Here is a 23,105-nt window from a genome sequence, read left to right on the forward strand (position 1 = left end):
CCAAAAAAACCTGATTTCGGAGCAGAATTGACTTTGATTGTGAAAACCTAAAACTTCTAGAAGATAAGGCAGGAATTCTTCCCAGAGTCTCTCTCTGGTGCTGAGGGCAGGGAGAGCAGGCTGCCTGGAGGTTTGTGCCCCTCAGCTGGCTCCTCCCTGCCTGCCCAGGGTCCCTCTCCTGTCCTGCTGGTCTGCAGCAGGCAGGGACCAGCCAGGAGCTCCCCAGAGGTGGTTTTGCTCGGGTCTCATTATTTCCAGGGCCTGCCTTCCTGCAGGCTGCTGGGCTGGGCTGCTCCAAGCTCTCCAGCAGAGCTGGGCTCCTTCTGAGCAGCACCCAGGGAGTGCTCTGAGCCCCAGCCCAGCAGCTTTCTGCTGGAAACCTGAAGGGTTTCACAGAATGCTCGTGGTTTAAGAGCAGGGTGCAGATGTAGAGCAGCAGGGAGCTTTGTCTGACAGCTCTTCACTGACGTTTCATTGCTGTTTATGTATTTCTTTTAAAGCCAATTTTATGTCCGGGCAAAAGCAAGTCTAGACAGATTGTCTAAAAACTTTTATTGGCTAATTAAGATTATAGTGCTGGTGTATCACTGCTGGATGGCAGGGACTCTGCTGAGGGAATGGCCTCTGTTTTGTGCAGCATGTGCCTTTTGCCAAGTCGTCTGTCATGCCTTGGGAGGGCTTTTTTCATTTCTATTTCAGTGTCCAAAGCAAATGCCACTTGAAGGCTCATGTTTGGCCCCCTGAGCCTGGAAGAAGGAAGCAGAGCCCCTTGGTTTTCTGCCAGAGCACTGAGCACTGGTGGCTGCTGTGCAGGCAGGGAATCCCTGCCAGAGCTGGGGCTCAGTTCTGGCCTCAGTGTCTGTGGGAGGGTGGCCAGGGATTATCATCCCCCTGACCTTCAGTGGGACAGATCTGATGGTATTTGTTAATCTCTGGTTGCTGAGGTTCCTGAGTGCTGGCATCTCATGGCAGGGGTTCCACACTGCTGTCCCCTTGTCACAAAAGCTCCACACCTGCCTGGAGTTCCTCCTGAGCAGCTCCTCAGAGCACTGGCTCTTCCTCCTCCACAAGCACCCAACTGACCCCAGTTCCTTCCCAGCACCACCCCACTCTTCCAGAGCACTCTCCTTCCCACTGGGTGCAGCTGTGCTGGGAAAGTCAGGCCTGCTCCTCACCTTTGGTAACTGGCCAGCTGCAACTCCTAGGGCTGAGATTACTTTCTACACCATCTTTATTTTCTTATGTTCTGTCCCCCTGCACCTGAGCCCTGCAGTGACCCAGAGCTGCACCCACAGTCCCAAACCCAGAGCTGTGCCCTGGTCCCAGAGCTGCACCTGCAGTTCCAAACCCAGAGCTGTGCCCTGGTCCCAGAGCTGCACCCACAGTCCCAAACCCAGAGCTGTGCCCTGGTCCCAGAGCTGCACCTGCAGTTCCAAACCCAGAGCTGTGCCCTGGTCCCAGAGCTGCACCCACAGTCCCAAACCCAGCTTGTCCCTGGTCCCAGAGCTGCACCTGCAGTTCCAAACCCAGCCTGGCCCTGGTCCCAGTTCTGCACCCACAGTCACATCACACCCCTAGCCTGTCCCTGAGCCCTGTGAGCCCAGCTCTGCATCCCCAGTTACACATCCACCTGTCCCTGGTCCCAGAGCTGCATCCCCAGTCACACCCCAGCCTGTCCCTGGTCCCAGTTCTGCATCCCCAGTCACACCCCAGCCTGTCCCTGATCCCAGAGCTGCCCCCACCCCCACATCACACCCCAGCCTGTCCCTGGTCCCAGCCCCATTCAGTGCTGCCCATCAGCAGTGAGGTAACTCTGTTTGCAGCCACTGTTTGATTTCCTCAGCAATCTCAGCAACCTCCCCAGCATGAGAAGCAAAGCACTTTCTTTTCACGGCTCTTCAGCTTGGAGCAGGTCTCAAAGCAAACCTGTGCAGATTTGTCAGCTTCAGAAGGCCTTTCTGTGAGCAGAATGCTATTGATTAAACTCTAACAACATCTTTTGCTCAGAAAGGAGCCAGGAATCATAGACATCAGAGATGGCAGAGATCTAATTTGGATGTCATTAGTGCTGAGCTGCTTTTCTCTTCAGCAGGTGAATGTGCCCAGGTGTGTCAGCAGCTGCCTGCCAGTGCAGCCTTTCCCTGCAGCAGCAGATGGCTGGAAATGTCTGGCACTGAGAGCTGCTGAGCAGCCCTGTCCTCTGCTCCCCAGGCACTCCTGGCAGGAGCTGGGCTCAGCCCCCAGGAGCTCTCTCTGTCCCACCCAGCCAGGCCATGGAGGCTGTGCTGCTTGTGATGGCAAAGCCAGGGGGAAAATCCTCTCCCAGCTCAGCCCTTGGTTCTGGGCTTGGCAGTGGGCTGAGTGCAGGGGCAGAGGTGGGGGCTGAGCTGCCCCGGGCAGGGGCTGTCTGGGGCTCCCCAGCAAAGATCTGGGCTACCTGGGGCTCCCACAATGGATTTGGGGCTGCCTGGGGCTCCCCAGTCCAGATTTGGGGCTGCCTGGGGCTCCCACAATGGATTTGGGGCTGCCTGGGGCTCCCCACAATGGATTTGGGGCTGCCTGGGGCTCCCCACAATGGATTTGGGGCTGCCTGGGGCTCCCCACAATGGATTTGGGGCTGCCTGGGGCTCCCACAATGGATTTGGGGCTACCTGGGGCTCCCCAGCACAGCTTTGGGCTGCCTGGGGCTCCCACAATGGATTTGGGGCTACCTGGGGCTCCCCAGCCCAGATTTGGGGCTGCCTGGGGCTCCCACAATGGATTTGGGGCTGCCAGGGCCCCCCAGCTGTTTGATGCCTTTTTCTTTTGCTGTGTGCCAGTCCTGGTTGGCCCTTGCAGGGCACTGGGTGCCAACCCAGATTTCCCCCCGGGGTCTGGGGGTGGTCCTGGGGGTGTCAGGCTGGCTGTGAGTGCCCTGTCCCAGCTGCAAGTGTTGCTGAAGAGGAGGAGGAATGGGGAAGTGCTGCTGCCAGCGGTGCTGTCTCCTGTCCTGTGTGTGCAGAGGAGCTGGAATTGCTCAGCACTGGACCCAGGCAGGCTGCTGCTGGGGATGTGTGAGCTCCCCAGGGACACAGCGTGTTCAGAGAGCACATGGCAGTGAAACTTGATTACAGCTCAGTGGTCCTGATAAAATCATTCATCTAATTCTTGTCTAATTTTTCTATTCTTCATTCAGCATTACAGCCATCCCACATTGCTCTCAGGCTGGTGTTGAGGCTGTGGAGGCTGATTAAATTGCAAAGCAGACTTTTAAATGAAAGGATCCATATCTAGCTACACTCATTATCAGCTCCCAGAAATTAAATCTCCCCTCACTGATTTACTCTGCAGCAAAGCCAGCAGGCTCTGGCAGACAAGGGCAGGTGAGGAGGGGCAGGCAGAGCCCAGGGCTGCCAGCCCAGCCCCAGCTCTCTGTGCCCACAGCAGCTCTGGCAGGAGCTGGGGATGCTCAGGGCAGCTGCAGTCCCAGAGGGCAGAGCAGCTCTTGCCCTGGGAGCTGCTCCTGGTGCCTGGGGGCTCTGCCCTGCCGTGGTGCAGAGGGGGCTGGGGGCCTGATTCCCTCAGGGGTGGGGTTCAGAAAGCCCTGGAGCTCACCTGAGCTCTGCCTGAGCCAGCAGAGGAGCCCAGGGTGGTGTAGCCCTACCCAGGGTGGCACAGGCGCTGCCCAGGGTGGCACAGGCGCTGCCCAGGGTGCCTGGGTGCCCTGGGGCTCCAGGGGGGCACAGATCTCTCTGTGAGCCTTTCCTGGGGGTGTGCTGGGTGCCCTGGGGCTCCAGGGGGCACAGGTGTGGTTTTAAAAAAGGCAGCTGCCCCGACTCCTGCTTGGTTCTGCCCAAGCTGACGTGGTGGGAGCTGCCCAGAAGGGGCCTGGGGGTGCCCCAGGTGACAGAGGGGGGGTCACTGAGCCAGGCTGGCAGGGACAGAGCACTGGCTGCAGCTCTGGACGGGTTTGGCACCCAGGGCTCTGCCATGGCTGCTGTGCAGTTGTGTCAGGCTGGCTCAGAGAAGTTTTCCAGCAGTGTTTGAAGGTCCCTGAGGACAGCATGAGAGGGATGCAGGTCTGCTGCAGGGCAGTTCTGGATGTGTGGCAGGGGCTGCAGGGCAGTTCTGGATGTTTCTGTGGCTGAGGCTGCAGGGCAGTTCTGGATGTTTCTGTGGCCCTGGGGTGGGGCAGGGGCTGCAGGGGCAGTTCTGGATGTGTGGCTGAGGCTGTAGGGGCAGTTCTGGATGTTTCTGGGGCTGCAGGGCTGGTAGGGGCAGCCCTTACCTGGAGCAGGAGCTGTGCCCAAGCCCAGCCTTGCTGTGCCCAAGCCCAGCCTTGCTGTGCCCACCCTGCCCTGGCAGATGTGCTGCTCCTGGCCCTGCACTCCAGCACCCACCCCCAGGGCTGCCTACCAACATTTCATTTGGGGTTTAAGTTCCAGCCAGCCCTAACTCACACCTTTATAAAGAGGACATCATTTTCCCTGTAAGGTGAGTTTTCAGGCAGACATGAGGTGAGTGTGGAGCTCTCTCTTACCTCTGTGTGTGTTGGTGGGAAAAGTCCAGCTTTGCTCTGGCTGAGCTGCAGTTTTAGCTGAGCCTGATGGAACCCCCAAGGCAGGAGATTTGTAAGATTTGTACAGGAAAGGAAAGTTGGGATTTGTCCTGAAAACCTTTCCTGTCCTTAGACTGATGCAGTCAGGGGAGCCACGTCACCTGTGGTGCCCAGTTTGTCAGGTGGGCTCTGGGCAGAGCCCCCACAGCAGCTGCCCTGCCCCAGCCCAGAGCTGACGTGCATTTCACTGCTTGGCTGGGCTCAGCCTCTGCCTTTCCACTCAAAGGAAAACACAGAAGTTGTGTTCTGGCACAAGAACATTCAGGCTCGTGGTTTAATTGTGCTCTGGGTTTGTGAAGTCTTCAGAAAAGCCTTTCAAGGGCAATCCTGAATTCTCTCCTTGCATGAGTGAGCCACAAGACAAGCTCCTTTCCACTTCCTTGCTTCTCTGGGTTTTCCTTTCCCTGAGATTTGAGGAGATTTTGAATTAGCAGAAAGGAAGAAGGGTGGAGAGTGGTTTGGCACTTGTGCAGTCACTGATGGACAGAGACAACTCTGCCATGACAACATCCAGTAATGGTTTGAATAAAGAAAAGGTAATTAAAACCACACACTTCTAAAACTTTATTTTCACATGTGCCTGAGAATTTGTGAACGCCTCCCGGAGCCAAGCTGGCACTAAAGATGTTTTTAGCAGTATTTGAAATAGAAATGCAAACAGCTCTTACCTGTGTTCCTTAACACGTAATTGTTCTTTATTCTGCCCATATAGAGATGTATAACTTGGTAGCTTTACATAATCTTCTTGTGGCTGGTGTTAATTGAATTAGTCATGCTCCTGGAATGCTAAAACGATTTGCCTGTGGGAATTTCTCTTCAGTTGTGAGTCAACAGTCAATTCTCTGGATTTTGTTTCAGTCAGTGGCTCTTTATTAGAATAAACAAGATTGCTGGCAGGGGAATGTTCTCTGTGCTGGCCTGGGAGGGGAGGCTGGGCAGTGCCCAGGTGAGGATGGAGGTGAGCAGGGCTGGGTTGGGCTGGGGCACAGGGCTGGGGGCACAGGGCTGGTTCTTGGGGCACAGGGATGGGCACAGGGCTGGTTCCTGGGGCACAGGGCTGGGCACAGGGCTGGTTCCTGGGGCACAGGGATGGGCACAGGGCTGGTTCCTGGGGCACAGGGCTGGGCACAGGGCTGGTTCCTGGGGCACAGGGCTGGGCACAGGGCTGGTTCCTGGGGCACAGGGCTGGGCACAGGGCTGGTTCCTGGGGCACAGGGCACAGGGCTGGTTCCTGGGGCACAGGGCTGGGCACAGGGCTGGTTCCTGGGGCACAGGGATGGGCACAGGGCTGGTTCCTGGAGCACAGGGCTGGGCACAGGGCTGGTTCCTGGGGCACAGGGCTGGGCACAGGGCTGGTTCCTGGGGCACAGGGCTGGGCACAGGGCTGGTTCCTGGGGCACAGGGCTGGGCACAGGGCTGGTTCCTGGGGCACAGGGATGGGGGCACAGGGCTGGGCACAGGGCTGGTTCCTGGGGCACAGGGCACAGGGCTGGTTCCTGGGGCACAGGGCACAGGGCTGGTTCCTGGGGCACAGGGCTGGGCACAGGGCTGGTTCCTGGGGCACAGGGATGGGCACAGGGCTGGTTCCTGGGGCACAGGGCTGGGCACAGGGCTGGTTCCTGGGGCACAGGGATGGGCACAGGGCTGGTTCCTGGAGCACAGGGCTGGGCACAGGGCTGGTTCCTGGGGCACAGGGATGGGGGCACAGGGCTGGTTCCTGGGGCACAGGGCTGGTTCCTGGAGCACAGGGATGGGCACAGGGCTGGTTCCTGGGGCACAGGGCTGGTTCCTGGGGCACAGGGCTGGGCACAGGGCTGGTTCCTGGGGCACAGGGCTGGGCACAGGGCTGGTTCCTGGGGCACAGGGCTGGTTCTTGTGGCACAGGGCTGGTTCCTGGGGCACAGCTCCTCCTGAGGCCAGCTCTGGGGACTGAAGCTCCCTGGTGCCCTCTGAGTGTAGAGCAGGAGGATTTATGCCTAGATATGAAATAATCAGACCCTTTTGCATTGCTGGGCCCTTCTGTTGAAGAGAGATCAGGTCTGTGAGTTTGCCTGGTGAATTGGATGAGTCTGGGACGTTTGTTCCAATTTGATTTTTATAGCTCTAGAGGGACATGGTGACCAAGCGAGCCACAGACATTTCCATTTATGTTCTCCAAAAATAGTGGGAGGCAGCATGTGCTTCTGTACTGGAGGGATTATGTAGGTCAGCCTGGTTCTGAACCTGTTATTAAAAGTGACATTGCCAAAGGAAAATCAACAGAAAGCACGAGGAGCTTTGAGGAAGAGCATCACAGGTCCCCACGGTGTGTTTCATCCCCAGAGGGTTCCAGTGCTCAGCACTGTGCTTCCCTCCCTCTCCTGCAGACCCTCCACCAATGGAGCTGCTGGAAATCCCAGCTGCCATTCACCTGAAACAAAGAGATGTGTGAAAGTGGCCCGAAAATGGGTAACTGCCATAATGCCCATCATTTGTGGGAAATTCAGTGTGATTTTTCGGGAATTATCTTTCATTTTCCTCGATGGCTGGGCTCGGAAGACCTCTGCAGCCTTTGGGAAATGTTCTGCCTTTGCTGAAAGCAGCCAGGAGCTTGGAGGGGTGGTTGGGCTGTGAGAGCCCTGGCAGCAGGGATGGGCTGGGGTGAGGGCAGGGGAGAGGAGAGGGCAGGGATTAGGGCAGGGCAGGGATTAGGGCAGGGATTAGGGCAGGGATTAGGGCAGGGATTAGGGCAGGGATTAGGGCAGGGCAGGGATTAGGGCAGGGATTAGGGCAGGGATGAGGGCAGGGCAGGGATTAGGGCAGGGGAGAGGAGAGGGCAGGGATTAGGGCAGGGCAGGGATTAGGGCAGGGGTGAGGGCAGGGGTGAGGCAGGGCACCTCCACGGGCAAGGAGAGCAGCTCCTCTCATCGGGGACCCCTGGTGGGTAAATCCCAGCTTGCAGGGAGGGTGGCTGGAGCAGCCTGGAAACCAGTCAGGAACTGGCAGGAGCTGCTGGAAGTTCGGAGCTGTAATTCCATGGTTTACAGGACCATGAGGAGCACTGTTGAGCTCTCCCAGGAGCAGCAGCCTCTGCCCTGGGTCAGCCCCAGGTGCCAGGAGGGATGGCACCATGCAGCCCCCTCCCTGCCCCGCTGAGAGGTGTCATTAGTAATTAACATCCCCACCTTAATGAGCCCAATTCTGGGCACTTCCTTTGTCCATAATGTTGGGTTTTCCCCCAGATTTCTCTCTCCTGATTTCGTGTTGTTCATCCTAATTTACCATGGAAACAGGAGAGCTCTGAATTACATTTCCAGCACACCCTCTGTCCAGACAGGGCGAGAACTGGCTGCTCCACCACCACTTTTCAGATGATTGGAGAACCTCGGTGGGAAATTAGGGGTGTTGTGCTATTGAAGTTTGAGTTCTGCTTCTGTCAAATGAAGGCACAGAGAGCCAGAGAGAAAATTTGTCTGCAGAAAATACACTGCAGCCAAGATGAAATCCTCCCTGAAATAAGGAGGCACAAGTGGCATCTGCAGTAACCTCTCTGGGAACTGAACCCATCCAAGCACCCAGGGCCAGGGGCTGACTCCTGGGAGTCATTTCCAGCTGTTAGCAGCAGGGTAATTTCACTGCAGCTCCCGTTCCAGCTGGCAGGCAAAAACCCAGAGACAGCCACTAGAATTTGGAAGTGGCTGCCACCAAATTCAGCCTTTTCACCTTGGACAGCCTCCTGATAAACTGGGAGTGATTCAGGACTTGTTGGGCTCTGAGCTGGAGCCTGAGCACTGCAGGAGGTGGGGGTTTGCTTTTCACTTACTCTAACGGGTTTAGCTCTGTTTTTAAATCTATTCTAAATATTTTACATTTTTTTCCCAAGGAAATAATTTCTGCTGGGGCAGGGACATGGCAAACACTGTGTAGCAGCCAGTTCAGACGTGGCAACAAGGAGCAGGGTGAGCTCTCCTTCCTTCCTTGCTCACATTTCCCAGGAGCAGGAGTGACCCTGTGAGCACCAGCAGGCTCCTGGTGCACCCAGCTGTGCTCTCAGCAGCTGCAGCTGGCTCCTGGTGCACCCAGCTGTGCCCTCAGCACTGCAGCTGGCTCCTGGTGCACCCAGCTGTGCCCTCAGCAGCTGCAGCTGGCTCCTGGTGCACCCAGCTGTGCCCTCAGCACTGCAGCTGGCTCCTGGTGCACCCAGCTGTGCCCTCTGCAGCTGCAGGTGGCTCCTGGTGCACCCAGCTGTGCTCTCAGCAGCTGCAGATGGCTCCTGGTGCACCCAGCTGTGCCCTCTGCAGCTGCAGCTGGCTCCTGGTGCACCCAGATGTGCTCTCTGCAGCTGCAGGTGCCTCCTGGTGCACCCAGCTGTGCTCTCTGCAGCTGCAGCTGGCTCCTGGTGCACCCAGCTGTGCCCTCTGCAGCTGCAGCTGGCTCCTGGTGCACCCAGCTGTGCCCTCAGCAGCTGCAGGCGGCTCCTGGTGCACCCAGCTGTGCCCTCAGCAGCTGCAGCTGGCTCCTGGTGCACCCAGCTGTGCCCTCTGCAGCTGCAGCTGGCTCCTGGTGCACCCAGCTGTGCTCTCTGCAGCTGCAGCTGGCTCCTGGTGCACCCAGCTGTGCTCTCTGCAGCTGCAGCTGGCTCCTGGTGCACCCAGCTGTGCCCTCAGCAGCTGCAGCTGGCTCCTGGTGCACCCAGCTGTGCCCTCTGCAGCTGCAGATGGCTCCTGGTGCACCCAGCTGTGCCCTCTGCAGCTGCAGATGGCTCCTGGTGCACCCAGCTGTGCCCTCAGCAGCTGCAGATGGCTCCTGGTGCACCCAGCTGTGCCCTCTGCAGCTGCAGATGGCTCCTGGTGCACCCAGCTGTGCTCTCTGCAGCTGCAGATGGCTCCTGGTGCACCCAGCTGTGCTCTCTGCAGCTGCAGGTACCTCCTGGTGCACCCAGCTGTGCCCTCTGCAGCTGCAGGTGGTTCCTGGTGCACCCAGCTGTGCTCTCTGCAGCTGCGGGTGCCTCCAGAGCGTGGCTTGGCTGCCCTGGGGTGGAGCAGGGCACAGAGAGGGGTGGCAGGTGGGCTCCAGGCGGCTCCTCCTGAAGGTCTGTGGGACTGGGAGGTGGTTTTGTTGGACATCCATCCCTCCATCCATCCCTCCATCCCTCCATCCATCCATCCATCCCTCCATCCATCCCTCCATCCATCCCTCCATCCATCCCTCCATCCATCCCTCCATCCATCCCTCCATCCATCCCTCCATCCCTCCCTCCATCCCTCCCTCCATCCCTCCATCCATCCCTCCATCCATCCATCCATCCCTCCATCCCTCCCTCCATCCCTCCACCCACCCACCCCCCTGTAGGGGGACAGAACATAAGAAAATAAAGATGGTGTAGAAAGTAATCTCAGCCCTAGGAGTTGCAGCTGGCCAGTTACCAAAGGTGAGGAGCAGGCCTGACTTTCCCAGCACAGCTGCACCCAGTGGGAAGGAGAGTGCTCTGGAAGAGTGGGGTGGTGCTGGGAAGGCTCTGGGGTCAGTTGGGTGCTTGTGGAGGAGGAAGAGCCAGTGCTCTGAGGAGCTGCTCAGGAGGAACTCCAGGCAGGTGTGGAGCTTTTGTGACAAGGGGACAGCAGTGTGGAACCCCTGCCATGAGATGCCAGCACCCAGCCGTGCCCAGGGGCTCAGGAGCTGCTCCCTGCAGTGTTGAGAGCAGGCAGGCAGGGCTGGGAGCTGCAGCTCTGCCCCTGTGTGTGCAGGGGGCATGGCTCTGGCTGCCCAGCCCCAGGGAGCCCAGGAGTCCTGAGGGCACAGGGGGAGGCAGAGGCTCTGTTCTGCACCCAGCCCATCCTGGGGAGGTCCTGCGGGCGGTGTGCTCGGAGCAGGCACCTCTGGGAGGGCTGGGAGGAACGGTAAAAAGGCAGCAGATGAAGCAGGAGGCCCTAATGAGAGATCATCTGTCTCACAAAGGACTGATCAGGACCTGGCTTTGCCTGGCCAGCTTCAGAGCAGAGTTAGAGCCTCAGGCAAGTCTGGTTTGGGCATTTGTGCCCCTGGACATCGCTCTCGCCCTCACTTCCTCTTTTCTCCTCTCAGGTTTAGTTTATCTCTAGTTATTTTTTCCTGTCTGGTTTAGTTTTTCTCTCTGGTTTAGTTTTTTCTCTCTGGTTTAGTTTTTCTCTCTAGTTATTTTTTCCTCTCTGGTTCAGTTTTTCCTGTCTGGTTTAGTTTTTCTCTCTAGTTATTTTTTCCTGTCTAGTTTAGTTTTTCTCTCTAATTATTTTTTTCCTCTTTGGTTTAGTTTTTCTCTCTGGTTTAGTTTTTCCTCTCTGGTTTAGTTTTTCCTCTCTGGTTTAGTTTTTCTCTCTAGTTATTTTTTCCTCTCTGGTTTAGTTTTTCTCTCTGGTTTATTTTCCTCTCTGGTTTAGTTTTCCTCTCTGGTTCAGTTTTTCCTGTCTGGTTTAGTTTTTCTCTCTAGTTATTTTTTCCTGTCTAGTTTAATTTTTCTCTCTAGTTATTTTTCCCTCTCTGGTTTATTTTCCTCTCTGGTTCAGTTTTTCTCTCTAGTTATTTTTTCCTCTCTGGTTCAGTTTTTCTCTCTAGTTATTTTTTCCTCTCTGGTTCAGTCTCTCCCCCTGCCCAGTTTTAGCAGAAATCTGAGGTTGTTCTGAGCAAGCAGTGCCTCAGTCCGTGAATCTGCAGGTTTGAGCAGACTCTGCCTCCCCTGCTCTGGGGCTCTGACTGTCCAGGTGAGCCTCAGACCCACCCCGAAGGCAGAGCTGATTCAGGGCTTGCTGAGCCCACAGGTGGGAGGGGGCTGCCCCGGGCAGCCTTTCAGCTCCCTGGGGGCCTGCAGGCAGTGGGATGAGCTGTGCTAGAGGAGATTTCTCCCTTTGCTGCTCCCACCTGTGAATTTCTCCCTGTTTTTGTTCCTGCCCTTCTCTCTGGGCTGTGCAGAAAGTCCCTGACCCCTGGGGGGGCTCAGCCCCCCGGAGCTGCCTGTCCCACCTGTCCTGAGCTGGGTGGAGCAGGGCTTGTCCCGGGCTGATCCTGTGCTGGCCCCTGTGCCAGGAGCTGCTGCCTCTGCCTGTAGACATTTAATGTGCAAGTGCAGCTCTCTGCTCTGTTTTAGGTGTTAGTGATGCCTTCAGCTGTGGCAGGGGAAACTCACAGCAGTGATCTCCATGTTTTGGTAGGTAACCAGTGTTTCCATTTCTCTCTCAACCATTGCTGGAATGCTTGTATTTCTTTTTCGAGAAGAATCCCTTGGTTTCCACATGCTGTGGCTCAGATTGCAGCAAACTGTGCATCTCCAAGTTGGTGTGTTGGCTGGCTGCTCAATTAGGAGGAAAGTTCCGTGCTAGTAATTAACCCAAAAAAGAGATGTCTCCTTGGCAATGCAACTTTTCTGGGGAAAAGTAAAAAATATAGCACGAGAGGCTGAGGGAACTGCTCCAGATTTGCTTCCAAGATCTGTAAATCAGGCAGAGGATTTACATGTTCTGCTGTTTCCGCTGGAATTCGCCTCCTCCATCAGATTATTTTAGCATTTTGTGGATAGTACTAATTAAAATTTATCATCAAAGTAACTGTAGCTTTAATAGGACTCTTCCCAGTGCTGGAGGAATCGAGTTGATGTTTAAAATCTTGAGGGAGGGAGCAGGGAGGGAGGGAGCAGGGCTGCTCCAGCCTGTGACAACACAGAAATCAGGGTTCTCCTGTGTGCAGGGCTGGGCTGGCCCCTGGCAATTCCAGGGGTGCTGCAGCTGGGGGTGGCCCTGGGGGCACCCAGTGCCTGCCCCACACATCCAGGGGCTCTGGGGGGCTCAGGGAGCAGCTCCAGCCTGGGTTTGGGTGGGGACAGTGCCCATCCCAGGGGCTCTGGGGTGCTCAGGGAGCAGCTCTAGCCTGGATGTGGGTGGGGGCAGTGCCCATCCCAGGGGCTCTGGGGTACTCAGGGAGCAGCTCCAGCCTGGGTTTGGGTGGGGGGCAGTTCCCATCCCTGCTGGATTTGGGTGGGGGGCAGTTCCCATCCCTGGGGCTCTGGGGTGCTCAGGGAGCAGCTCCATCCTGGGTTTGGGTGGGGGGCAGTTCCCATCCCAGGGCATTTCCCTGCCAGCACGAGCAGCTCAGGGGCTCTGTGGTGTTCCCAGGGTTTAATGAATGCTGGCTTTGTGTTGTCCCCTGTGTCCCAAGGACCCTCCAGGTGACAGAAACCAGCAGCTTGGTGGGGTTTTTGTATTTGCTGTGCTTGCAGAGTGCAGGAGTCTGGGGAGCTGTGCTGCCCTGTGCCTCCCCCGCTGGACTCTGATCCTCTTCCAGCCCAAAGCATCCCCTGATCCTGGGAGTGACAGAGTTCCCAGCCAGCCCAAAGAATTCCCTGATCCTGGGGGTGAACAGAGTTCCCAACCAGCCCGAGGAATCCCCTGAGCCTGGGGGTAACAGTTCCCAACCAGCCCAAAGAATTCCTGATCCTGGGGTGAACAGAGTTCCCAGCCAGCCCAAAGAATTCCTGATCCTGTGGGTGACAGAGTTCCCAGCCAGCCCAAGGAATTCCTGATCCTGGGGTGAACAGAGTTCCCAACCAGCCCAAAGCATCCCCTGATCCTGGGGGTGAACAGAGTTCCCAACCAGCCCAAAGAATTCCTGATCCTGGGGGTGAACAGAGTTCCCATCCAGCCCAAAGCATCCCTGATCCTGGGGTGAACAGAGTTCCCAGCCGTGGTTTGCCAGAGCCCTGGGGGCGTCCCACCCCAGATCCCAGCCCTGGGATGAGCTGCCCTGGGTGTGAGCCCTGAGAAGGGGAGTTTTCCACTGAAAATTCCCCAATTCCTGGTAGAACAGAGGGCAGGGAGGCTCGGGATGCCAGGGAGGAGGTGAATCAGTGCTGCCTGGGCTGTCTCCTCCCTCTCTGTTTTGGAATCAATCTAATCCAGTTCTTTCAATATGCCATAATATTGGGAGAAGTGATTAATACAAACCTTGGGAACTGAGATGAAGCTTTGAAATTAATTTCAAATATTAAAAGTGTTAATCAAAGTGTTAATTTCCCTCGCTCCCATTGCAGCAGTTTTTGCAAAGTAAAGATAACTTTGGTCATCTTTTCCAACCACAAAATGAATTAAAGATAAAGGAAGTGGATGTCTTGTGTGAAGTAGCAGTTAACATCTGTTTCCTTAGAAGTTACACTGCTTTAATTGCTTTTCATTTGTGTAATCCTCAGAACATCATTTAAATTCCCCCATACCAGTCAGGCTCTTTGTTAGGGGAATGTGCTGGCCCTTATCCCTCATTGCAGGAGGAGCTGCAGCTCCCAGGGCCAGCAGGGATGGGGAGCACCAGGTGTGGCAGGGGGGAGCCCCTCCTGCAGCCCAGGAGTTTGCAGAGCTCAGACCCCTCTGTGGGTCCCTGCTGGCAGCCCTGCAGTGCAGCCCTGCACCTGCTCAGAGCTCAGACCCCTCTGGGGGTCCCTCAGAGCTCAGACCCCTCTGGGGGTCCCTGCTGGCAGCCCTGCACCTGCTCAGAGCTCAGACCCCTCTGGGGGTCCCTCAGAGCTCAGACCCCTCTGGGGGTCCCTGCTGGCAGCTGGAGAGCAGCTCTGCACCTGCTCAGAGCTCAGACCCCTCTGGGGGTCCCTCAGAGCTCAGACCCCTCTGGGGGTCCCTGCTGGCAGCCCTGCAGTGCAGCCCTGCACCTGCTCAGAGCTCAGACCCCTCTGGGGGTCCCTCAGAGCTCAGACCCCTCTGGGGGTCCCTCAGAGCTCAGACCCCTCGGGGGGTCCCTCAGAGCTCAGACCCCTCTGGGGGTCCCTCAGAGCTCAGACCCCTCTGGGGGTCCCTGCTGGCAGCCCCTCCTGCAGCCCTGCACCTGCTCAGCCCCATGGCAGGTGTGAGGTGCCCTGGGCCAATGCACACTGAGGTGCAGGAGCACAGGCTGAGATTTCACCTGCAAACAGCAGAGGGAATTTCAGTTAAATGGGGACTAACAGCAGGAGTGCCCCACAGCAAGGGAAAGGGGCACATGCAGCAGAATTCATTCTTCCTTATCCTGTCTTTGGCCTTTCTTTGCTCTTGTGAATCCCAGATTTCCTGGTTTGATTGCCTTGCCCTATCAAGATTCCACAAAAAACCTTCTTTTTGGCATAAATATTGTTTTTAGATAGTCAGTGATTGATTGATTGATTGATTGATTGATGGGAGGCTGTGACCTCGTTTCTGGTGCATTAGTGTTTTGGCTCCCTGCAGTTCTTGCTGTAAAGTGAATTTCCTGGGGTTTATTCTTGGTGGAGCACAGTGCAGCTTCTCCTGCACTGCCTCAGGTCGGGGTGCCCAGTTGATAAAGCCAGGGCTGCAGCACCAGGGCAGTGGAGGCTCTAAAGACTGAGGGGCTTTGGAAGCTTTTGGGGGCGTGTGGGCTCTCCTGGAGGGATGGTTCTGCAGCTGTCCCTGTTCAGTTAAACCCTGGGCACTCTGGATACTGGCAGGGGTCTCACAGGTGTCTCAGGTCCAGCCCCAGGTGGGCACAGTCCCTGATTTTCATGGGCAGTGAAGGGCTCTGTGCTGGGTCACTCAGGAACATCCACATCCCATCTCTCCTGGGGGAGAGGGGAGCAGTGAACAGGGGCTGGGAGAGCCCTCCGAGCCCCCCAGTGCCCCCCTGCCAGGGCAGGGACCCCTTCCACTGTGCCAGGCTGCTCTGAGCCTGTCCAGCCTGGCCTGGGGGTGGCTGGGTGTCCCTGCCAGGTCCCTGTCCCCAGGTGAGTCCCCAGGTGAGTGCTGGGATCCAGCAGGTGAGGCAGTGCTGGGGTCAGTCCTGCCAGCCTTCCCAGGGCCTTTCTCAGCTCCATGGAGTGGAGTGGCTCATGGCTGGGCTTTGCCAGGCTGCAGGAGTGGTTTTAGTGCTTTTCTGGAGCTCTGTTGCATTTTTAGCACTCGTTTGAGAGAGGGCCATTAAGGCTCAGCGAGTACATTGAGAACCTGAGTGCAGTGTGAAGGAGATGGGGGTTATGAGGAGGACTGGCAGAGAGCAGGAGTTCCAGAGTTCTGTTTCTGTTTTCCAGTTCCCTGTGTGAGGGTGGGGACACAGCCTGTTGGAACAGTTCCCAGCTCTGCTGAGTGTGCCCATTTCGGGTCCCAGAAGAGCAGTGGGCACTGTGTGAGCTCCCAGCCATTTCCTCCTGTGAGTCTGGGGGAAAATGTGCTGCAGCAGGGGAGGAGTGCCCCAAAACCCAGGAGGGGCCCACCAGAACCTGGTTTGGTGCTGCAGGGATCCCTGCAGGTCTGGCCCAGGGCAGGGATGGGCTCCAGGGTGGGCTGGTACAGGAGGGTCCTCGGGGTGCAGCTTTCAGCCCTGTTTGGAGCCTTTCTCTGTGGGCTTGTTCCCTGTCCCTGATCTGTGGCAGAGCTCTTGGCTCTGGGCTCCTGGAGGAGTTTTGTCATGCTGTAAATGCTGCTCTCTGTTGGGTGGAAGAACGAGGAAACATCTTTCCTTCCAAAATTATCTATCAAAGATGCTTCTCCTCCCTGGCCTCCCACGGAGCTGTCTCACAGTGTCCTGGCTGCTCTCTGCATTTGTCACTCTTTGGAGAGGTGACAAGTCTTTGCTTGCCCTGACACAGCAGCCACAGCAGTGCTGTTATCTGGGAGCAGCTGAAATGCCATGTTCCTCCCCTGAGGAAAAAGGGACTGGGGACCTGGGAACACTCCACCCTGGAGTTAGAAGAGCTCCATCTTTAGGGATCATCCTGTGCTCACAGGCTGTAATGATTCATTGTCCTGAGGTGGCATCCTTAGTGCTGGGGGGAACAAATAGCCTGCAGGAGCAGCCCAGCACTGAGCAGCTCCTGATCCTGATCCCCCCAGCAGCTCCTGATCCTGATCCCCAGCAGCTCCTGATCCCCAGCTCCCTGATCCTGATCCCCAGCAGTTCCTGATCCCCCCAGCAGCTCCTGATCCTGATCCCCAGCTCCAGATCCCCAACAGCTCCTCATGCCCAGCTCCTGATCCTCATGCCCAGCTCCTGATGCCCAGCTCCTGATGCCCAGCTCCTGATGCCCAGCTCCTGATCCCCAGCTCCCTGATCCTGATCCCCAGCTCCAGATCCCCAGCAGCTGCTGATGCCCAGCTCCCTGATCCTGATGCCCATCTCCTGATCCTGATGCCCAGCTCCTGATCCTGATGCCCAGCTCCTGATCCTGATGCCCAGCTCCTGATGCCCAGCTCCTGATCCTGATGCCCAGCTCCTGATCCCCAGTAGCTCCTGATCCTGATGCCCAGCTCCCTGATCCTGATCCCCATCTCCTGATCCTGATGCCCAGCTCCTGATCCTGATGCCCAGCTCCTGATCCTGATGCCCAGCTGCTGATGCCCAGCTGCTGATCCCCATCTCCTGATCCTGATGCCCAGCTGCTGACCCCCAGCAGCTCCTGATCCCCAGCTCCTGATCCTGATGCCCAGCTGCTGACCCCCAGCAGCTGCTGATGCCCAGCTGCTGATCCTGATGCCCAGCTGCTGATGCCCAGCAGCTCCTGTGTCTGACCTGGGCTCTCTCTTTCCCCCTGGCTGTAGCAGCAGGTGAAAGGCAGGGCTCACCCATAAATGCAGGTGTGTGCAGTGGAGGAGCTCCCTGTCCTGGGCCTTGCAGAGAAATCAGGGGATGCCTGATCCATTTAGGGGGTTCCTCTTGCTCCCCTGCCCCCCCTGCTCCTCCCAGGGGGTCCCATGTCGTTGTCAGGGGGGTCCCAGAGCCCTTCTGAGCAGGGCTCTGCCCAGGCAGCTCCTGGGAGTGCTCCTGGCACGGAGCTCACCGACAAAAGGCATTTCAATGTTCTGTCTCCTCTTGCTGTTTCCTGCCTGGCTGCCCTCTGTGGCTCCAGTGCACCTTTGGAGCAGATTTTAGGAAGCCAGAAGCTCCCAATCCCCCCTGGAGCCAAACCCTGGGCCGAGCCTGTTCCCACTCGAGGCTCCCGGGCACAGGCAGCTCCTGCAGCACATCCTCCTTCTCCTGCCTCACAGCAGAGCCTTCCTGCCTCTCTCAAAGTCATCTTACACCGTTCTTGTAATTTCATTTCGTGTTCCCAAGGAGAGTCTTAATTTTTTGTATATTACTGGAGTTTAACTGCCATAATAAAGGACAATTTTGAGGTGATAAAACACACCAGGAATGTCATTAAATATGCAGCAAAGGTCTGACACAGTGGAATTAAGCATTAATGAATAACAGGCTAGAAATATTAGTCTTCCATATTAGTTTAGGTGTTCTGTTGTTGGGTTATGATGAGGGCTAATGGGAAAAAATGAAACAATAAACAAAATTAGTGAAAATGAAATTTCCAAGTGATTCAGTAGCTTCTTCATGTGCAGAAAGTTTCTGAGTTAAAGCTGTTGGGAATCCACAGGGATCCCTTTCCTTGGATAAACTGTTGTCATTCCATGTGTTAATGCAATTTTATTATTGGTGCACTTTCCATTTTTACAATTGAGTTACCATACTATGGAGATGTGATTTAAATCCCAGCCCATCTGCAGATCAGGGCAGTTGTGAACTTCTTTCAGTGCCAAAGCAAGGACTTGGTGGCTCTTGGCAGGCAGGAGGGTGAGCATTCCTCAGGAGCAGATATTCCTGGTTCTAGGAGGGAGCAAGCACCAGTGCAGAGCTCACCAGGGCTCTGGCTGGGGACACAGGGCCCAGCTGCCATTTCTGGATCTCTCTGCCTGCCACGTTTGAACCCAAGCTCCTTTTCCTCCAGGATCCTGCAGGTTGTGTGCTGATTTGGCCTCTCCATGTGTTTCCCTCCCAGATGTTCCATGTCCCAGAGCTGTGGGTGTGGGGGCAGCACAATGAACCAGCCCCTCCCAGCTCCCTCTGAGCCTGCCTTGCTCTGCTTCCACTGGGGCAGCAGTTTATGAAATCAATTCTTTATTGCCATTTCAGGAATGGCAGGAGCTTTTCTGTCCCTCAGCTCATCCCTGCAGTTCCTTTGGGGTGCAAGGGGCAGGGCTGGGGCTGATGCCCTGGGCATCTCCTGGGCTCTGCATCCCTTGGGCAAATCCCTGGTGAGCCCAGGTGAGCTCCCACGCTGCTGGCACCCTGTCCATGGTGGGACAGGGGATACTGCACACCCAGGCCAGGATCTCTCTGCTCTTTTGTTCTGTTGTGAATTTGCAGGTTTGGGAACGGGGCTGGCAATGCTCCTACCCTCCAATCACTTCCTGAGGGTCTGATTGTTCCTTGTGTGAGGTCCTGGAACCTGGGCTCATTCTGGGTTTGGTTAAACATAACCCAAAGCTTGGCCCCAACCCCTCCCTGGGGCTGCAGCAGAGCCCCGTGTGAGTCTCAGGTGGATTCCCAGCCCCTGCCCTGAGGCTCAGGTGGGTTTGTCACGCTGTGAGTGCTGCCCAGTGTGCCAGGATTCCCTGTCCCTGTCCCTGAGGCTCAGGTGGGTTTGTCACACTGTGAGTGCTGCCCAGTGTGCCAGGATTCCCTGTCCCTGAGGACCAGGTGTGTTTGTCACACTGTGAGTGCTGCCCAGTGTGCCAGGATTCCCTGTCCCTGAGGATTGGGTGGGTTTGTCACACTGTGAGTGCTGCCCAGTGTGCCAGGATTCCCTGTCCTGTCCCTGAGGCTCAGGTGTGTTTGTCACACTGTGAGTGCTGCCCAGTGTGCCAGGATTCCCTGTCCTGTCCCTGAGGATTGGGTGGGATTGTCACACTGTGAGTGCTGCCCAGTGTGCCAGGATTCCCTGCCCTGAGGATCAGGTGGGTTTGTGTCAGGTATTTGACCCCCCCTGTCCCTGCTGAGGAGTTTGGGGCAGCCCCAGCTGCATTTCAGGACTGGAAAATGATCTTTTGTCATTCTGGCTCTTTGGGATGTGATTCTGCTTTATCAGAGAGCTCTCCTCCGTTGTGCTGTCCAGCTTTTCACAAGGGGAGGATCCTGACTTCTTTAAACTCTCTTTTCAGTGTTACTGCCCCTGGTCTCTCATCTGCAGAGCACAGGAGGTTTACAAGCCAAATCCATTGCAGCTCATAAACTGGATGTGCAGGGAATGGCAGGAATTGCCAGAGCCCAGCAGTGAGATAGGAAATGTACAATGAAATGGGAGAAACCTCCTGTGTGCCTTGGAGGTTTATTTCGTTTTTTCCCCAGTGAATTCCCCTCCTTTGGCTCCCCCAAACTGCAGTTGAAGTGTTTGACTGATTTATTTCCCCTTGTGTGGGGGGGTCCTGCCTTGGAGCACCCTGGGGCCACAGCAGCTCCCTGGCAGGGTCTGTCTGAGGGGTCAGAGTTCTCCTGCCCTTGGAGACTTGTCACTTTTGTTGGTTTTTGTTGTTATTGTTTACTTCACAGAGTCTTGGTACCATCTGTACTTAGCCTGAGCTCCTGCCACCCTCCCAGCCCAGCAGGGTTCAAATCCCCAGTTTGGGCTGTCCCTGTGCAGGTGCAGTGAGGGAGCTCCTGGAACTGCTGCCAGTGAGGAGCAGCTGAGCTGTGCCAGGGGCTTTGCCTTTGTTCCCAGAGCTCTGATGAACACCCAGGAGGCAGCTCCTGGCAGCTGCTCGTTTTAAAGGAACGCATTAATCAAATTAATTGAGAGTTCCTTTTAATAATCAGCAGCAGCAACATAGCTTTGTGAGGTGATGTTTTCAGCACTGCCAAAAGTGATTCCCCCCAAAAGGGGCTCTCTGCAGATAAATCAGCTGGAAAAGGGTTCAACTGTCTCTTTGCTACCTGATAATCCAATTAGGTGTGATAAGAAAAACAGCTCCTGGAGCCTTTCAGGGCAGCAGAATAATGTGGTGAGTGTTGTACAGAGCCCAAACACAGCCAGGCACGGCTGTGCATGGCTGCTGGAGCAGCACTGCCCTGCCAGCTCTGGGACCCCCAACCTGAGCTGCCTCTGGGACCCCAAACCTGAGCTGCCTCTGGGACCCCCAAACCTGAGCTGCCTCTGGGACCCCCCAAACCTGAGCTGCCTCTGGGACCCCCCCAACCTGAGCTGCCTCTGGGACCCCCAACCTGAGCTGCCTCTGGGACCCCAAACCTGAGCTGCTGGGTGTCTGCAGAGAGCCTGGGGGCTCTGCCTGCCAGGGCACGGCTCAGGGGGCAGGAGCAGCCAGGGCAGGGCTCAGGACAGGGCTCAGGGGGCAGGGGTAGCCAGGGCAGGGCTCAGGGCACAGCTCAGGGGGCAGGAGCAGCCAGGGCAGGGCTCAGGGCACAGCTCAGGGGGCAGGGGTAGCCGGGGCAGGGCTCAGGGCAGGGCTCAGGGGGCAGGGGTAGCCAGGGCACAGCTCAGGGATGGCAGGAGCAGCCAGGGCAGGGCTCAGGGGGCAGGAGCAGCCAGGGCAGGGCTCAGGGGGCAGGAGCAGCCAGGGCAGGGCTCAGGGCACAGCTCAGGCTCTGCTGAGTCCCCAGCCCCTGTGCTCCCTGCTGGTCTGGGTCCTGCCTGCCCCTGGCTGCCCCCTGACCTCTGTGCCAGGCTCTGACACTGCCCTGGCATTCCCAGGGAAAAACCATCACGTGCTCATCCCCCAGAGGGCTGGTGCCCCCGATCTCACTCTGCAGGGATGGGTGACCCTCTCTGGGTGGATGGACCCTTTATCCCTGCAGCCTGAGGGTTGGCTGGCTCGTGGTGTGGGATCCACAAACCCCATCACAATGGTTTGGGTTGGGTTGTCCCACTTCCTGCTGCGGTGGGACAGCTCCCACTGTCCCAGGCTGCTCCAAGCCCTGTCCAGGCTGGCCTGGGACACCCAGAGGCAGCCCCAGCTGCCCTGGAGGTGTCAGAGCAGCCCCTGCTCAGTCCTGGGGGTCTCTGCCTCCCAGGCTCTCGTGCCTTGCCTGGCACTTTGTGCAGCTCGGAGCATTTGTCACTTCTCCAGGCCACCAGGGGTAATGAATCACTGCAGGAATCCCATGACAAGGTCCTGAATTTGCAGCTTTCATGTTTTTACCACCTAATTCCCTCAGAGGTTTTTCCCGGGGAAGTGCTGTGAATGAACCTGACACTTCCAATAACTGTGCACACGTTTCCTCTTGTGCTGGAGTGTGGCATGAGGAGATGAAAGCTGAACTCCACTGTGCCTTTTGGACAGCAGACTCCCAGTTCCCCGGGCAGCACCCTGCTTGCCAAGGGCTGACAGAGGTGACAGAGGTGACAGAATGGTGTTGCCATTTATCCCTAATTCCTCCTTCCATTTATCCCTCTCTCCTCTGAGCAGAGGTGGTGCCAGGGCTGGCAGGGCACCATGGCAGCTGCTCCTTTTGGGAAAGCTCTCCCACGTGTGATCCCTGTGGGATCCCTGCCAAGTGGGACATTTTGGGAGGGCTTGGGAGCCCTGCTCGTGGCCTTGGGTTGGCTCTAATTCTGACTGGGGAAAACAGAGCATCTAAAACTGTCCAAACTTCTGGACTCGCTGGCAGTGAGACTTTTAATCTTCATTTAAAATGAAGTTTATTTTTAAAACTCAGTAGTGTTTGCAGTTAAAAGGGAAAAAAAAATATTGCAGAAAGTCCAGGTTGTGATAATTGTGAAACAAAATGAAACATTTTATGTCAGTTGGAGAAAAACTTGGGGGTTGTTATTCTCCTTTCTTCTCTTCCAGCCCTTCCTGGTCACTGTTTCACTTCTCCCCATGGTTTTGTTCCAGTGAGCCTTGGGAGCAGCTGGCCCAGCAGAGCTCCTTTGCCTTCGGGCAGCTGCAGCTCAGCTTCTCTCTGTCAAAAATCAGGAACACAAGGCTGGCCTGCCTTGTGAGGGGCTCAGGGACGGGCACAGGGGCTGGATTTCACATTTCCAAGCAGCAGTTTGGTTTTCCCAGCTGTCCCCTGGTTCTCTCTGGGTCTGCTTTGCCCTGGGATGAGGAGGATGCTCTAGGAGCCTCCTCCTCCAGGTCCTTCACCCTCCAGCACCTTCTCCAGTGCTTCAATTACAGAGCTTTTAAAGCTGGGTTTGAAGCCTACCTCTGAATCTCTCCCTTGTCCTGCTGCCTTTTAATTAACTCGTCCCCACTGCTGGTTTTTATTAAGAGCTCTGATACGTTGTTAATTAACGCTCTGTGCGCTGTGGTGGGCAGGTTGGTATCAAAGATGCTGTAAAAGATGAAAGTGATTACTGCTCAGAAACGAAATAATTAAGGCAAAAGTTGTGTTTTCGTCTGCCAGCAACAACCAGATTGTCAGTGGAGACGGGAGATGGGATCTTTTTATTGTTTTTATTTTTTTTAAACAAGCTAGACAGCTGTAATACAGGAACTGTGCTAAAAGTGGGCATTTTTTGTCTGGCTGAGGGTGCCTGTGGCTGAGCTGATGCTCTTTGCTGTGTCTCTGGGGGTTTATGAGAAGTCCCTTTCACAGACTGTATCTTGGGGTTTCACTCTTGGTGTCTCTCCATCTGTTTGGTGGTGGGCCCTTGAACCAGCGGGGTTTTCCTGCACTCTGTGGGCTTGGCAGTGTCTCAGCTTTGGCTGCTCCTGTTCCAGGGAAGTCATTCCAGTGGAAGCCTGTTCCCCCAGTAGCCCTTGAGCTGCAAAGTCAAGAAGAA

The 23,105-nt window shown here is 56.3% G+C and overlaps 1 protein-coding gene across 4 annotated transcripts in view; it reads left to right on the top strand.

Annotated features, from left to right (window-relative positions):
• The window catches only part of GRM7 (glutamate metabotropic receptor 7), a 207,159-nt gene that overhangs the window by 88,468 nt on the left and 95,586 nt on the right, over positions 1-23,105 (top strand). The gene's annotated exons all lie outside the window — the stretch shown is intronic.

The sequence above is a fragment of the Haemorhous mexicanus genome, chromosome 11, assembly GCF_027477595.1.
Source record: "Haemorhous mexicanus isolate bHaeMex1 chromosome 11, bHaeMex1.pri, whole genome shotgun sequence".
NCBI lineage: Eukaryota > Metazoa > Chordata > Aves > Passeriformes > Fringillidae > Haemorhous > Haemorhous mexicanus.